Source organism: Lolium rigidum, chromosome 1, assembly GCF_022539505.1.
Source record: "Lolium rigidum isolate FL_2022 chromosome 1, APGP_CSIRO_Lrig_0.1, whole genome shotgun sequence".
Classification (NCBI taxonomy): domain Eukaryota; kingdom Viridiplantae; phylum Streptophyta; class Magnoliopsida; order Poales; family Poaceae; genus Lolium; species Lolium rigidum.
The window spans coordinates 34,889,298-34,905,954 of record NC_061508.1 but is presented as its reverse complement, the minus strand read 5'-3'; the positions used below and the strand labels follow the sequence as shown (position 1 = coordinate 34,905,954).

The following is a 16,657-nucleotide window of genomic DNA, read 5'->3' as shown; positions in this document are numbered from 1 at the left end:
GCAACATTCCAAGCGCATACAAGATGCATAGAGACCATTTTTGTTCTTTGTTTAGGTGGCTGATGTTTGCTGCTACTTTGAGTGATCCTTGAATTGTAAAACTGATATTTTAAACATTGCAATCAGATAAAGGCTGTGTGCATCGTTTCGATGCAGAGGCATGGCGATTCACGTTGGGATATGCAATAGAGATAAGTTGCATCCATAAGAATTTACTTGTAACAAATCAAGATATTATTTGGTGTTTGATGGGTGTGCCCAACTGGTTAGGTCCACGCCATGGAAGATGACGTTCCCTTCAACTAACTCGGGACATGCAAACAGAGGAAAATGGAAGAAGAACTCCAAAGTTGCTAATCATTGGAAATAAATCCCATGTAAAAATTGGGAGCCATAGCACCAACTGAAGAAGGCTTTACGGAGAGCTTTCACTATTCAAAGAAACACCATCAAACAACAAAATAACAATAGAACAGTGTTACAAATCTACAAGCACTGGCTCGACCATCCAAAGACCTCACAACAAAGAAAAACTAAAACCTTTGGTATGTTACAATGAAGAATCACAATCTTGAATGATGTAACATGCACAATACGTTAAGATGTAAATAAGGATGTAAACAAAGATGACATAAGCATTTTTTTGCCCAGGCCTAGTAGCCAACAAAACAATGCATTATTCTTAGATTTGTATCTTTGTATTATCTTCTGAACTGGATGTTGTACAAATTACATTTTAGTTCTGAATTACAAGGTAAAAGAATGTCTGATATGTATTACTTACTAACTCCATTGTTTTTGCTGAGTGCATGTGCAAGACCTGGCCTCATTCAAGGAACCGGTTTATTCTTTTGTGGACATGTACGATATAATCATATCAGCCCTTTTAACTAACTAGCCATTTCATATATACTTTCCAACTGGGAACTCTTCGCTTGCAACGTTAGATTACAGACATACAAGGATTGCTGCTCACTCCAGCTCTGTACAGCTGCATAGATGCATGGACACAAGCAGAGAGCTTAACCTCAGTATTCGAGGGTACGAAGAAAACATCACCTTCCTTTGCCTTCTCTCCGTGTAACATTGAGTCTACCTGAATGTCACCCTCTCCAGTCAAGACAAGGAAGATGGACAAACTCGGTGCTGAGGATATAACAACGACTTCACCTGGAGGTACAAAGCAACAGTCAACCTCAAACTCATCAGACGGAGGGCTGTAGCGTCGCACGTATGGCTGCACGGGTACCCCTTGCAGTATTTCAGGGAAAATCTGCATACACAAGGCTCAATGATTACGGTAAGCTTGAGAATCAAAGCTCAAGCGATATATTAGACTGGTAAGTAGCATGGCTACACTGGGTTCTTAACTTCTTATATTTGGACATGCACCCTATGATCCAAATACAGATATTTAGAAGCTATAAAGGAGATCATTATTGTAGCTCATCTAGGCTCCAACGATCACAGTCAATGACCCACACAATTTTAAACCAAAAGTAAAGCCAAGGGGTAATTACTTGCTTTCTGGTAAATATGAAATATCAAAGTAAGGTACCAGTAACCGTGCAACTCACCTGTTTGTATGTTAGCATAGAGCAAAGTGTTTGCACATCTCTGTATTTAGGTGTCAAACCAGCACGGACAACATTGTCTGAAGTAGCCATACATTCGATGCATTCCCCAGACAAGTATGCATGTGGTTCATTGGCACCAATATAAATTGCTTCACCAGGACTGAGCTTCACATAGTTGAAGAAAAGTGCTGCTAGAACGCCGACATCTTCTGGATATTGTCTCTCCAGAGATAAAACCAGTTCTTCTTTCTTTGTTAAGGTTCGAATCTGAACATCATCATTAGTAAAAGCAGATTGTCAAGACTTGGCACATGCCAGGTGCCATTAATATAATTTTTGAAGTAAAAAAGTATATTAATAATAGTGATGCACCTATTCTTCGCGGGAAGAAAAGACCTTTTTTGGATAATTGATTATTTGTCAAGGATAATTTCATACAGTAAGGATAATACAACAAAGTGTGATATTTCTAGTTGCTTGCTACGCTTCCAGCTAACAGTTCTTAAAAAATTCATCCATAAATCTACTAATTCAATCACATATTGTACCATTATTGATTACTAGACATGATCCCGTATTCAGTAGCATTTGCCTCTACATATTAGCATTCACCGCTGGTATTTCCAAATATTTTGTAGTTGAAAGTAAGTTATGCCTGGCATGAATTAAGAGATTTCAGGTTCCGGGAGCAGCAACAACAATTTGTCATCTATGCTCACTATGTGTAGAGCATAGTAACACATTACCATCTTTTATACTATATAAACCATCTTAAATGCATGCTAGCATAGTTTTACTCTTGCGTTGGAGACAACAGTGCCACATAGAAGGTGTTTGTGTAGACCACATATAGTACCAAGTAGCCGTCGTTTTAGCTATATATCTCTTTAAAACTATTTTTACCTAGTAACGGTCGTTTTAACGTAATTTTTACGCGGATAAATAAATAGACACCATGCAAAAAGGAAAATTAAACAGTAGGCTTCGTTGTTGGGGATATGGAGAGGGGAAGCTTGTCACCATTGCCGCTAAATATCACCCAAGCACATCCCTCTCATTATCCTTATAAATACTAAAGCACCACATCAAAATGATGGAGAATGTGTGTGGCGAGGAAGGAAACCAGAGGTTGTCAAAGTTCACTAGCCTTAACTTTTGAGGCTCCGTCCACTACATCCAATAATGAAGATTCACTAGAGTTTTTAAGAAGATATATATGTTGTGTGGGATGCCGGAGTATCAACTTAGCTAGATGTAGATGCAATCCTTATCGGAAAAAAGATGTAGATGCAATGATTGAGCTAAGAGGAAGGAAGACCATTCTCATCTTCTTACAAAGTGATGGTGGAAAAGGAAGATATATTAGAACCACGAGTGGTCTGATCCTTATCACCTCCCTAATCTTGTTGTTCTTATTTCTCTCTTGAAGCCCATGGACGTCGATGTCATCAGTGCACCTCGCAGATGGCCACCAATGCCATCTTGCACGCCGATTGCCGCCGTCGCCATTGGCCTCACCGAGAGACGCACCTCCTACGCCTTCACCGCGAGCACACCGCCGTGACGCGCTCGCTGCTGCATGTTCGCCGCCGGTGCCGCAACTCGCCGGTGACTCGCGTCCAACTTCGCCACCGGTGGCGCAGCTCGCCGGTGACTCGCCTCCATGTTCTCCACCGGTGCCGCAACTTGCCGGTGTCTCTCTCCCCCATGTTGTCGGCGATGACGCACCTTGTCGACGACTCGTACATGGACGATGAACTCCTCATGGCAATGGCCTTCACGCCATGGCCATCACCTCCTTGCCGCCGGTGGCGCAACTTACCGGGCAACACATCTTCCTCCATCGCTCGCGACGCAGCTCGATGAAGATGAAGACTCGGACCTCGCCGCACGAGGCTCTGATACCAAATGATAGTTTTGCCCAAGGATCAACACACACATATATATAGGGAGAAGAAGAACACGCAGAGGATTTTTCCGGCACCGCACGCTTGTGCCTTTTTCCTCTTGTTCAACTTAGCAAACACGGATGATTACATTGGCTTGAATAGCCACACACGGCTGACACAACCACTCACCCATTAACTACATGCTCCACTAATGACTCCACTAACTAGCCACACGTTTAGCACTTGCAGACCGATCCTCACGGCTCACGCAACGGCCACACAGCTCGGCTATCTTGATCCATGCATGTAGCCTGCCACTAACTAAACACATGAATCTTGACTAAGTAAACTAGCAATGCATCATGCACTCATCTCCTGGCTTGCCGATCCACTCACGCGCACACACTAACTCTTTGTGCTGTTGTTCCGGCCGCTATACAGCTAGCTCTAACATCATAAACTACTAACTAACAAGATTAGTTCCAACATGGTCAAGGGAGTTACAGGCATCGTAAACGCTAGCATTTGTTATGACATGCTATGAATCCATCATATTATTAATTTTATTGTACATTACTTTATTCCATCGCAACATACGTGTATTTAGCTACTGATTTAAGTGTTCAATTTATCTATACAAGTATTTTTAAGGAGGATAACCCCGAGCATCTGCATCGAGTGATGCACACATCCATATAAATCCGGGAAAAACCAGATTTGCATCGGTAGGGATGGCACCGGTTTCCCACGACCCAGCACCTTAGGAAAGGGGTTGGGGAAATACTGAGTATGGAATTGGGGAAATTTTAAACCCATCATGTAGAGTTGGTACAGGTATGGAACCATAGAACCCATATCCGAGTAGAGGTTAGGATTGGGGAAATATTTTTAGCAATTGCCTAAATGGGGTAGAGGTCAGATTTAAAAATCTTATCAGAGTAGGAGCGATCACCGTTATTTGGTCGCTATGGCTATGTAGAAATGACAAGGTTTTTAATGACAAAAACTCTTCTCTTATGCATGTAATCTACCGGTCTACGGCTACGCTCCGTTCATGGTCGTCGCTTCAACGTGTGGAGAACCGCGACCTATTTACGGAGGTGTCTACACGATTGGAGAATTCGGCCAATGAGTTTGTTACCCAACATAGGTGGCTGCATAGTCTGCGGATTGTGGCTCCTATTCCATGATAGACTTCTGTTTCTCGTTACTTTCATTATGAACTAAAGTGTAAACTTGTCAAACGACTGTGTGCATCCTAGCTATGCAGAGACCGGGTGTGTTACGTCAAAACTTTTGAGTAATAAAGCGCCCTTTTTTGAAAATAGAACCCATATCCGCGTACCCATATGCTTGTAATCATTATAGTGCCAAACCTTTGTTATAATGCTTATTTTATGGTATCATGTCGATTGAATTACATCTATAGTTTTTGTGAGGTTGAGAACTTAAAGGGTATGACTATGTGTGTTGCTGTTCACGACCTTGTGTTGGTGTTTATGACTATATGTTGATGTTTATGAGAGTGCATGATTTTCATGATGTGTTGTTGTTTATAATATGATGTCGCCTATAAATTATAATTATATGTTGATGTTTTTGACTATTTTCTTCTCAAGTACATGTGTTGCAAATGTGAATGGATATTCTAACACGTGGTTACCCATTTACCCTAGACGGTGACGAGTATGGAAAAAAAGTTATACCCGTGGATATATATGGGTACGGTTCATGGGTAAGCTCGGGACCAACTGGTTAGGGTATGGGGTGTCTCCACCAGTAACCAAACCCTATGGGTGTCATCCCTACGAATCGGGAACATATTGGAGACAATTCCATATCACACTACCCGATATAGATACAATAGTCTAGAATTATCCGTGATTCATAGGTGCACATGATAATTAAAGAAAAGTTTTGAAAAGTTAATGCCACAAAAATATAAATGGCCCCCATAATTCTAAATTAATAAATAGTTTACCTTGCTTGAATCATTAAGGCGGGACTTCAATTTATTAATTGCTTCAGAAGCTGCTTCTTTACTTGATGCCATTAGCTTAGTGAACGCCGATCGCAGAAGGGATCTTACGTCATTACCCCCATGATATCCTTTAAAATTTGTAAGCTTCTTTGCATCTTCACGTCCAATAAGCCCTACAACTTCAGGTACAGTCCTTAGAACATCCTTGAGCTCCTTCACAATGGTATAAATAACATGTTACTTTACAAGTAAAGTATAATAAGATAACAAAAACAAAGAACTGCAAATAAAACCTCCATTCCTTTTCAAAAAAAACCCTCCATTATTTCAATTAAAGAGTAATCTCACCTTTTACCTCCTAGTTATGCATTTGTGATACTAAATTACCGCGTCAAGTAATCTCATCTTTTACCGCCATGTCACTCCTATGCCGACGGTTGCTGGGCCGTATGCATCAATTGATGCAAAGGTAGGGGCTTCCCCATTTTAGAAAAAAAAGTTGCAGAGAAAAAATAACTCTAACCCAAACTACAGCCTTGAGGAAATTCACGTTGAACAATGACCAAGAAAACCCCACATTTATTAGACTACAACTATGCCTGGGATGTCTCCTTCGATAACCACACTTTTTTAAACGTGAGGCGAAAGATCTGCCCGTTCCATTGATTAAGAAGATAGTTGCCTGGTTAATTACGGAAAAACCGAGCGAAAAATGGTACATCGGCGACACACATATGTTGGTCCCGAGAGAACGCAAGCGGCCATAGATGACACCCTACCACACTGGAACCGCCGCTCCAGCACCCACACCGGTCCCGAGACCACGCACCCACCGACTACTCTGTCATTATCTCCTTCGATAACCACACTATGAATCCTCTACCCTTTTATCTCTGTCAGACCATTGTGTGCTCTTGCACTCCAACCCAGTAGGCTCTCTAAATCCTAAGTATTTTATATTCGCGAACTTCTGGGTCGACATGCCTACTACTCATATTCATGTGGTTGCGAGCCTAGAGAAAAAAAACATTTTCTCTGTGGCAAAGTTCAATCTCACCTTGGGCCTCGAAATCATTTTGCAAATCGACATGGCTCAAGACCTTAGGGCTCTCTCCCCTGTTGTACCGAGCTTCATTTCAAATTCAAAAGAAGTGTTATTGCTCTGGCAGTTTTGCAAAGATCCAAGTAGTGCCAGGCCTCCAGAATCACTAATCTATGGGAAGCCACTTGCACCAAATACTTTCACCTCCGCGCTAATGCTATAAGGAGCTAGAACCACATGTCGAAGCTATTGGTTGCCGATGTTTGTGTCGCCTGCGATGCAACCAAAGAAACAATCATCGTCAATCAGTTCTCGAACTTCTTGGGACTTCCATTGAGAGGCTCTTTGTGTGTAGGGCCTCCAATATGGCCAACCTACATGATCATGCCACCAATGGAGAAACCTAAGGGGCGATTGGAAAATTAAAAAAACAAAAGGCTTTAGGCTCAGACGGCTTCACTAGTGTTTTCTTCTCATATTGTTTGGACATCATCTCCCATGACCTTATGTGTGGGGTGATTGCCTTCACGACAGGAAAACACACAACTTTCTCATCCTCAAAATTGCTCTCATCACCCTTAATTATCACACAAAAATATGGTGGCATCAAAGATTACAACCCCACCAACCTCATCCATGTTGTGACCAAGATCATCTGGAAAGCCTTAGCAATGAGGCTTCGCCCTAAAACGAATTAATGACCCTGTCTCTGAAAGCCAGAGTGCCTTCCTCAAAACTAGGAGCCTCCATGAAACTCCATATACATCATGTGTATGCATACGCCTTCATTCCAACAAGCCGCCCCTCGTGGTCAACCTTGATATTGCCAAATCAACTCCCTTAATGGCATCCCTAATCCCCTATTAATTATCCATGGCAGATGACTTCAACATAAGGATACTTGATGTCTCCCCTTGTCTTTGACTTGTCTATCGACCCCTTGCAGCGGCTCCTTCACCTAGCTACGGAGGCAAGCATCCTCATTCTACTACCGGCAAGGTACTACAACATCATAATATCCTTGTATGCTGGTGGCACAGTCATTTTCCTTTGGCCAATGAGGGAGGGCATCGAGAACCTAGCACACATCGTCCACCTTTGGTCAGGTTGGTGGATTATGCACCAATATTCCCAAGAGCTTCATCACACCTATCAGGTCTGAGAACCTTGACCTCGACTTTATTTTTTCATGATTTTCACGCTTCCAAAGTCGAGTTCCCAATCAAATAGTTGGGCCTAACGGTCTCCATTGGCCGCCTGAAAAGGGTGGGTATTCAAGATAATATGAATAAAAAACTTCTAACAAGGTAGCGGCTTGTAAAGGGAGATTCATCGTTGTGGCAGGAAGGTCTACTCTATCAAATTTACACTGCCATCATACCAAACCCACTTGTTTATGGCTCTCTAAATAAGTATAAATTCCATTTGCCCTTCAATGAAATGTGCAGAAGCTTCCTTTGGGGCAGGTAAAGAAGATGTTACGGGTGCGAAATGCAAGGCCAACTGGTCTCGCGTCCGTCTCTTCAAAAATCTGGGGATTCTATAAATTATGGACATTGCATTTTGTCGATGGAGGCTTTGGCTAAGGTGGCTTTGGCACCACCGGAAGTCGCTGCACAAGCCTCTAGTGGGACTCTCCACACCTTGTGACGACATGGACCATCAGCTCTTTGATGCTTGCACTACAATCACAATAAGATATGGATGCACTTCAAAATTTTAGAAGTCACCTTGGGTTAAGGAGACACCACTGTAGTTATTGGTGCCTCTGCTATACACTTCCTCCCTCCGCAAGAACAAGATATTAATGCTAGCGTAGACCATGACACTTGGATGATTGACCTTCACCTCGAGAAGATCTATGCTATCCAGCTTGATGAACTCAATCACCCTCTGTACGAAGGCATGATACATTGATCCTATACCCATAACCCCGACCGAGATATCCTAGAACCACAATTCCAGCGGCCTTTGCTCGACAGGCTCAGGTTCTACGACACAATTCATGGGATCGGCTACACGTGACTCTCATAATGAAAGTCTAAAAAAATTTGTTGGATTGCCACCCATAATAGACTCTGCACTATTTTGGGGCTCTCATAGCTTAGAACCCTATCTTAAAAGAATAACAAGTCTAAGGAAGGGTGACTATAATAAGTAATAAGTAGCAGGAATTTGAAAGTACGGTAGATCTCCAGCTATCTTTCTTATCCATCAATTAGTTAGCTACAGAATATCAAAATAAGAAGATCAGAGAGGAAGGTGTCACTCTAAGTCCGTCATTAAGTTGGGTGCTTCCTCGAACTAGGGCTCCTGGTTACACGAGCATGTGTGCCTACCACCGGACTTCTCAATTAGAGGATAACGATCAACATAGTGAGTACAATTAGGTATTTGATCAACTTGGTAAGGCAACCAATGCAGCACCGGAGGTTGCATTGATTTAGCAGTAGAATGAATGATTAGTGTCCAAAAAGCTATCACGGCTAGTCTTAGTAGTAACAAATAGAAGCTTCATTTAAGGAGAGAGTAGGCATGTTTTTTTTTGTTTTTAGATGGTTGATGCTTGATACATGTATCAATCCTTTGCGACTCATGTTGTAATCTTCTGTAAGACTTAAACTTTGAATGAGGTAATAAAAGGCCTCTTGCATCGATCGATGCAGAGGCTGGGGCATAGTCTCATTTTCGAAAAAACAACAACAAATGGGCAGGTATGCATGGGCAACATAATCTATGCTAGTCCTATCTTTAGACACAACCAATATCTGTATCTACTTGCAAACTTGATTAGCCCCACCACAGGTGCAACCTTTTCTCTTGCACTCGATCTGAAAGTACAAAGTGCAAATCACCACGGAGCTACAAAATTGCAGTGTCTGACTTTGTTTTTTGAAGAAAAAAAATCACTACATAATAGTTAACATACACGGAATAGATGCTCCAGGGGCCACAAACAATTTGCAGCAAATCTGATTTCTCCTTACGCCACCTTGTAATAGCATTCCGACAGTAGTTTAAGAGCAATTCAACTTATTATTGCTCAAAGTGCAATTTTTCTTCCAGAAAATGCTAAAACTTTCTGTCTCGATGCTTTGATGTAAAGGAGACTATTGAAACTTGGAACTTTAAACACGCAACTACTAGAGTAATGCTATACACACACGTTTTTCTTATGATCTCCATACGACATGGGCTCACACATGCATCACAGAAGCATCATTGCCTTTTTTTTTGTCTCAGTAGAACATGAATTAGGAATCAGATTTAGCCACGTCTGAGTCTACAGCAATCGGACAAAAAAAGGTCATATGTGAGGCACTTTTAAACTAATTTCTGACTTCCTATTTTGCCTTCTGCAAAGGTCATTAAATAGACCGTCAGTGTCTTAAACTGGTTTATCCATAAACCTCCGAAAGATGGGCCTTCATATTAATTAATTACTCCAGAAGAAAAAAACTAAGGTGTACATTATTATTGTATTAAATGGAGGTAGCATACAATTTCAACATACATTATACTACTTCCTGTTGAGATTCGAATGCACTTCAGCCTAAATTAGTCGACGGTTCAAGCACGCATGTTTTTGGCCAATTGTATATAAAATACGTAGCAGTGCAACAACAGGTGGGAACTATTTTCTTAATTAATACTGTAGAAGCCAAATCTTTTGCCTTCATTTTATAAAGAAAAACAGTGAAACAGGAAGAAAACAATCAGTGTTCGCCAATAAGAGGGCAAAGCAATGGCCAATGTGTATGAGTTGACATTTCGATGTGACTGTGTCCATGTTATGGTGCATGTGCGCACGTCTACATGCTCAAGAAAATATCCATAATATCTTACAATTATTTTGCGAATGCATAATATCTTCCAGTGATACGGGACTTCCATAATAAGAGTCTGAACCACTGTCCAGAGCATGGAGGGATAGAAAGAATCATGCTCACTCCAAAATAAATTAATCAAGGCACCCACTCTACAATGCCCCCCATTTTCTATCGAACACGAGTCTGAACGTGTGACACACGTGCTATTAGAAAAAGGTTTGCATATTTCAAGTTGACGACATCATGTACACTTGCTACTGAGATTCTGGTGGATTTCACTAAAGTAGTTGAGTTCATGCACACATAGGGGCCACTAGGGTTCTCTCGCGCCGCCCTCCTGCTCCCCTTTCCTTGCCGCCGCCCCTCCCACTCCTGCTCCCCTTCCCTCACCACCGCCTCAGAAGGGCTCCGGGCAAGCCCATGTGGCCTATTAGTGAAGGTGGCGGTGAGGATCTCCCGCTCCGCGTCCTACATGGAGGGTTTCGGATGACGAGGCGGCGGTCATGTGCGGAGAGGCAACATCGATCGTGCGGCCGGTGATGTTGCTGACCGGTGCCATGGTCGTGCGGGTGACAGGGCGACAGCGGATGCGGGTCGTGCGTAGGTGGCTTTGTTTGCCTGTGCCATATCCCGAAGGTCAAGTCTCGTCCTTGTCTTTTGGCTCTCTCCTCCCATGCCGGCACAAACCCTAGATAGGGAACCGGCGGGGCGAACCTGGCCCGGGAGAAATCCTTGGCCGCTGACCACAATGGGGGCGACCCTTTGGGAGATGTTTGCCTTCTTGGAGACGCTGCGAAGGTTCCATCTCCCCACCCCCTACCTTCGTCCGCGTGAAATCTCAAAATCCGTCGGATTGGAAGGCTTCGGCGCCATGGGTATCGTTCTCTCATTTGAAGCACGTCTCTGCTCGGCTGCCCTACAACTTCGTGTTCTGTGGCTGCTCCCAAGTTTTCCCTTTTTCCGTCTTGGGTGTCCTTGGTAGAAGTTGTAAGCTGCACTAGTGTGCTCGTCGCAGCTAGGAGATCTGTGCGGTCTAGTCTTCCATAGTGGTCTCTTAGACGGCACCTCTCCGTGTTCCACGGTGAACATCTCCTCGTCTCGTCTGGCGGTACAACGCCCTTCGATCTACGGCGAGAAGGCAGCGGGGGGGGGGGGGGGGAGGAGGTTGCTGACTTTCCTTAGTCACCGATTGAGCTGATCATATAGCGTTGCCCTCAATGTCGATTGGCTGATCTGCTACTGCTGTTTGCTTCTGTCTCAGGTTCGAGCGAGGAGGACTTCGTCTGCTTGAAGCTGAGCTGATTATATATTGATGCCCTCAATGTTTCCTGAAGTACTATATGAATGCTAATACAAAGTGACATAGGAAAGGAGAATGCAACTTTTTTTTAGTGTGTCATCTCAAAAAAGAAAACAATGTTAGTGTGAGTTCCGCTTGTTGATAGTATTAGAATACCATTGCACTACTAGGACAGCTCAAACTACTCCACAACCTGTTCACACTACGGGAGAGCTCCAGTATGCCGACGGCCGCCAGCCGTCGGCACAGCAAGGAAGGCCGTCGGCACAGGCTGTGCCGACGGTGACCGTCGGCGTAGCTTCGTCGGCATAGTTCCGGTCGGGGACTGCCCGATCACCGTCGGCACAGATTGTTGTGCCAACGGTATAACCGTCGGCATAGTATTTCAAAATTTTCAATTTTTTTTTAGAAAAAAGATTTAAAATATTTTTTTGAAAAAATATATTTTTTATTTTTTTTCAATTTTCTTCATATTCTTTTTTACTTGTTAATCTTTCACGATCACACTTACACTTAGTACATCTAATCTTAGGTCAAATTGCACTTGTATTCAAACTTCCCAGTTGGTCACCCATCCTCACACTACTCCTGCCCCAGCACGCTTAACTTCTTGGTTCTCTTCGGATGAGCTTCCATGAAAGAAATGACGCCCTTGTTGTTAATACTACCATATCAATCATATTAACCCTTTGACCGTGCTGCCACATCTCTATATTTTTGAATTCTAAACAATTACTTAAGTAAACAACAATGAATATATATAAAAAATAATAATATATAATTTGAAAACATTTAAATGATTTAATTTTTGTCTTTTTATTTAATATGGAATAATTAATATTAGTAAATACGAATTTGGCAAATAATATGTCTAAATTGATCAGAAAAATAAGAGGAATACAAATATGACATCCATATCATATTTTGAACCTACAATTTAATTTACCCAAAAATCATGAGCAATAGATCAAGTACCTCTACTTTAAATCTGGTTGACTTTATCGAAAATGAGGTGGGAAACGGCCTCGGCATGGCATAGTTTTCCGAAATGAGGTCATATTTGGCACGTGTGTGGGTCCTAGGATGGGAAGCAAGACCCCGGACGCGGATTTCTAATCCGACCCACGGGCGACCATATTTTCATTTTTAGCGTGCCCAAGCGGTTTTTATTTGTGAAGCAGCTACATGGGGCGCATTTTAGTATGACGTGAAACCTCCGTGCGATGATAGTAGACCACCTACGCACCACCTATCACATGGCATGTACACGCGTTAGCTATTTGAGAACCCATGCAGCTTCCGGCGGTGTCCCGCCGATTCCGCTGGAAACTGACCGGATTTGAACTAGGGCTCAACTATCCGTCACTCCAGAAATTCCGGAAAAAATGTTTTTAGTTCTAAGATGCATCATTATATGTGCTAATTTTTGTCCGTTTAGTTTGTTCGCGAATGGGTGCACCCGCACGCCCGGTACGGCGATACCGCATGTCCCGTGGTCCCTGTTTTGGCCAGATGGCAATTTGAAAATCCCACGGAGCCGCGTGGCGTCATTTCATATGTCATGGTAACTATTTCGTTTGTCAAAAGTGGGATACGGCAATTATTTTGAAAAACCCTTCACGAAAAGGGCTATCACGTCCGGAGTTCTATGGATTTCAGGGGAAATGAGGTGGGAAACGGCCTCGGCATGGCATAGTTTACCGAAACGAGGTCATATTTGGCACGTGTGTGGGCCCTAGGATGGGAAGCAAGACCCCGGGTGCGGATTTCTAATCTGACACACGGGCGACCATCGTTTCATTTTTAGCGTGCCCAAACAGTTTTTATTTGTGAAGCAGCTACATGGGGCACATTTTAATATGACGTGAAACCTCCGAGCGATCATAGTAGACCACCTACGCACCACCTATCACATGACATGTGCACGCATTAGCTTTTTGGGAACTCATGCGGCTTTCGGCGGTGTCCCACCGAATCCGCTGGAAACTGACCGGATTTGAACTAGGGCTCAACTATCCGTCGCTTCAGAAATTTCGGAAAAAATGTTTTTAGTTCTACGACGCATCATTATATGTGCTAATTTTTGTCCGTTTAGTTTTTCGCGAATGGGTGCACCCGCACGCCCGGTACGGCGATACCGCATGTCCTGGGGGGCTGTTTTGGCCAGATGGCAATTTGAACGAAGTCAAAAAATCTCACGGAGCCGCGTGGCGTCATTTTATATGGCATAGTAACTATTATGTTTGTCAAAACTGGGATGTGGCAATTATTTTGGAAAACCATTCACGAAAAGAGCTATCACATCCGGAGTTCTATGGATTTCAGGGGAAATGAGGTGGGAAACGGCCTCGGCATGGCATAGTTTCCCGAAACAAGGTCATATTTGGCACGTGTGTGGGCCCTAGGATGGAAAGCGAGACCCCGGGTGCGGATTTCTAATCCGACCCACGGGCGACCATCTTTTCATTTTTAGCGTGCCCAAACGGTTTTTATTTGTGAAGCAGCTACATGGGGCACATTTTAGCATGACATGAAACCTCCGTGCGATGATAGTAGACCACCTACGCACCACCTATCACATGACATGTGCACGCATTAGTTTTTGGGAACTCATGCGGCTTTCGGCGGTGTCCCGCCGAATCCGTTGGAAACTGACCGGATTTGAACTAGGGCTCAACTATCCGTCGCTCCAGAAATTTCGGAAAAAATGTTTTAGTTCTACGACGCATCATTATATGTGCTAATTTTTGTCCGTTTATTTTTTTTGCGAATGGGTGCACCCGCACGCCCGGTACGGCGATACCGCATGTCCTGGGGGGCTGTTTTGGCCAGATGGCAATTTGAACGAAGTCAAAAAATCTCACGGAGCCGCGTGGCATCATTTTATATGTCATAGTAACTATTCCGTTTGTCAAAACTGGGATGTGGCAATTATTTTGGAAAACCCTTCACGAAAAGAGCTATCACGTCCGGAGTTCTATGGATTTCAGGGGAAATGAGGTGGGAAACGGCCTCGACATGGCATAATTTTCCGAAACGAGGTCATATTTGGCACGTGTGTGGGCCCTAGGATGGTAAGCAATACCCTGGACGTGGATTTCTAATCCGACCCACGAGCGACCATTTTTTCATTTTTGGCTCGTGTGAAAGCCATGAAACCTCGAACATTATAGCTCATTTATAAGAAAATTTATTTAGGTATTTGAAATATTCCATTTTTGATATTTTTCTATGATAGATCTTGTTTTTCTGCAAAATTTGATATATTATAACTTATTTTTCTCAGTTAGAATGATTTAGTTATGCTTTTTTGAAGACTGCCGTTGAGAAATAGGAAAAAGCTATGCCGACGGTTTAACCGTCGGCACAGTTCTGTAGTGGAAAAAAAAGAAAAAAAAGGTTGTGCCGACGGCCAGACTGGTCCTGTGCCGACGGCCAGAGCTGTGCCGACGGTGACCGTCGGCACCTCCAGCCTGTACCGACGACCAATTTAACGCCGACGGTCATCCTCGTCGCCGCGCTCCGGAGGCTACTGTGCCGACGGCCCCGACATTTGGCCGTCGGCACATCACCTGGCCGTCGGCGTACGGCAATTCTCCCGTAGTGTCAGCAAGAACATTACATATGGTTACTTATTTATTTAACACTGCATATAATTTTGCAAAGGGCACTAATAAAATAACCTTATCCCTCCCTCGTGCTAACTAATTTATATCAATAAAAAACCTTCCAGTGATGGGCTTCCATCATCTTAGCTAGTGTATCATCCGATCCCTCCTGTTAACTAATTTATACATAGAACCTTGAAATGAATGATCGGACTTTCACTTCATCATGTTACTTTGTCTTAATTAACAGCTACCCGATTTGGGTAGAGGGAAAGAATAAGGAATCCAGCTGACTCCGAATGTAGAAGTTAAGAGGCTCATTCTTAGCATATCAGTAGCAGATCGGAGTACTCGTAGTAGTATTTGTTTTAGTAAGTAAACTGTACTTCCTACCGAGATTCCGGATCCCTCTCTTTTAATTCGTGGATAATACTCATATGTAAACGTGCAACAAGGAAAAAGAAAACCATGTGATAGGGGACAAGACGATGGGTGCGAGCCCGTGACATTGCGAACGTTAAGCAACACGGACCTCGATGCTGGCGAATCCGAAGAGCGCATGGAACTCGGTGACGGCGATGGCCATCTCCGGCTTATGGTTGCCGTCCTTATATGTGGCCGGGCGCAGCGCGTGCAGCAGCTCCGCCAGGCCCTTGTCCGGGTGCGCCTGGATGGACAGCGGCTTGGCCACCGACAGCACCTGCATCAGGGACACGTACGGCGTCTTGATCACAGTGTCCGGCGCGGGACGAAATGAGCAAGAGCACGAGCAGAGCTGACGGAGAGTACCTTGAAGAGGAACGGGAGGTCGCCGGCCCAGCGCGCTGGGACGTCGGGGCCGAGCGCGCCAGGATTCCGCGCGAGCCAGTCGCGGAGAAGCATCCCGCCGGGGAGCACCGTGGAGGGCGCGGACGGGTGGGTGCCTATCCAGAGCTCCGCGTAGGGGAGGGCCTGATCGACGCCGGCGCTAGAGAGCCGCGCGACGAGGGAGGCGTCGCCGCGGTGGCCCCACTCGTAATGCTGCACCCTTCCCAGCAGCCGTAGCAGCCGCGACGGCGGCGACGCCTCGGGCGCTGGCCCAACATTCGGGGACGAGAGTGGTGAGTTCTGCATTTCGGAGGGGGAGCGGTTGAGCGTTTTGAGTTGGCGTGAGGTTTTGGGAGGGATGGAACTGAGCGGGGAGACTGATCGGAATTTAAAGAGGTGGAGGGAAGAATTGGGGTGTAGGGAGACGAAGGCGTGGCCGCACTTGAGCGACTATTTTTTATGGAAAACGCTGTGTTTCCCCGGGGGAACACTCTCGCGTCCTCCGGCTAGAGCGCCGTTGGATGCATCTGCATCGGCGATCCACAGCGTTCCACGTCGCTCCCTACATCCCTCGTTGGAGATGTTTCCAGACACAGAACCCTCGCATTTATTTCAGGGTCTAT

General features: G+C 44.3%; 1 pseudogene; it reads right to left on the bottom strand.

Moving 5' to 3' along the window:
- Window positions 1–890: 890 nt before the first annotated feature.
- On the bottom strand, window positions 891–16,340 carry LOC124706611 (annotated as a pseudogene).
- Between the last annotated feature and the right edge of the window lie 317 nt (window positions 16,341–16,657).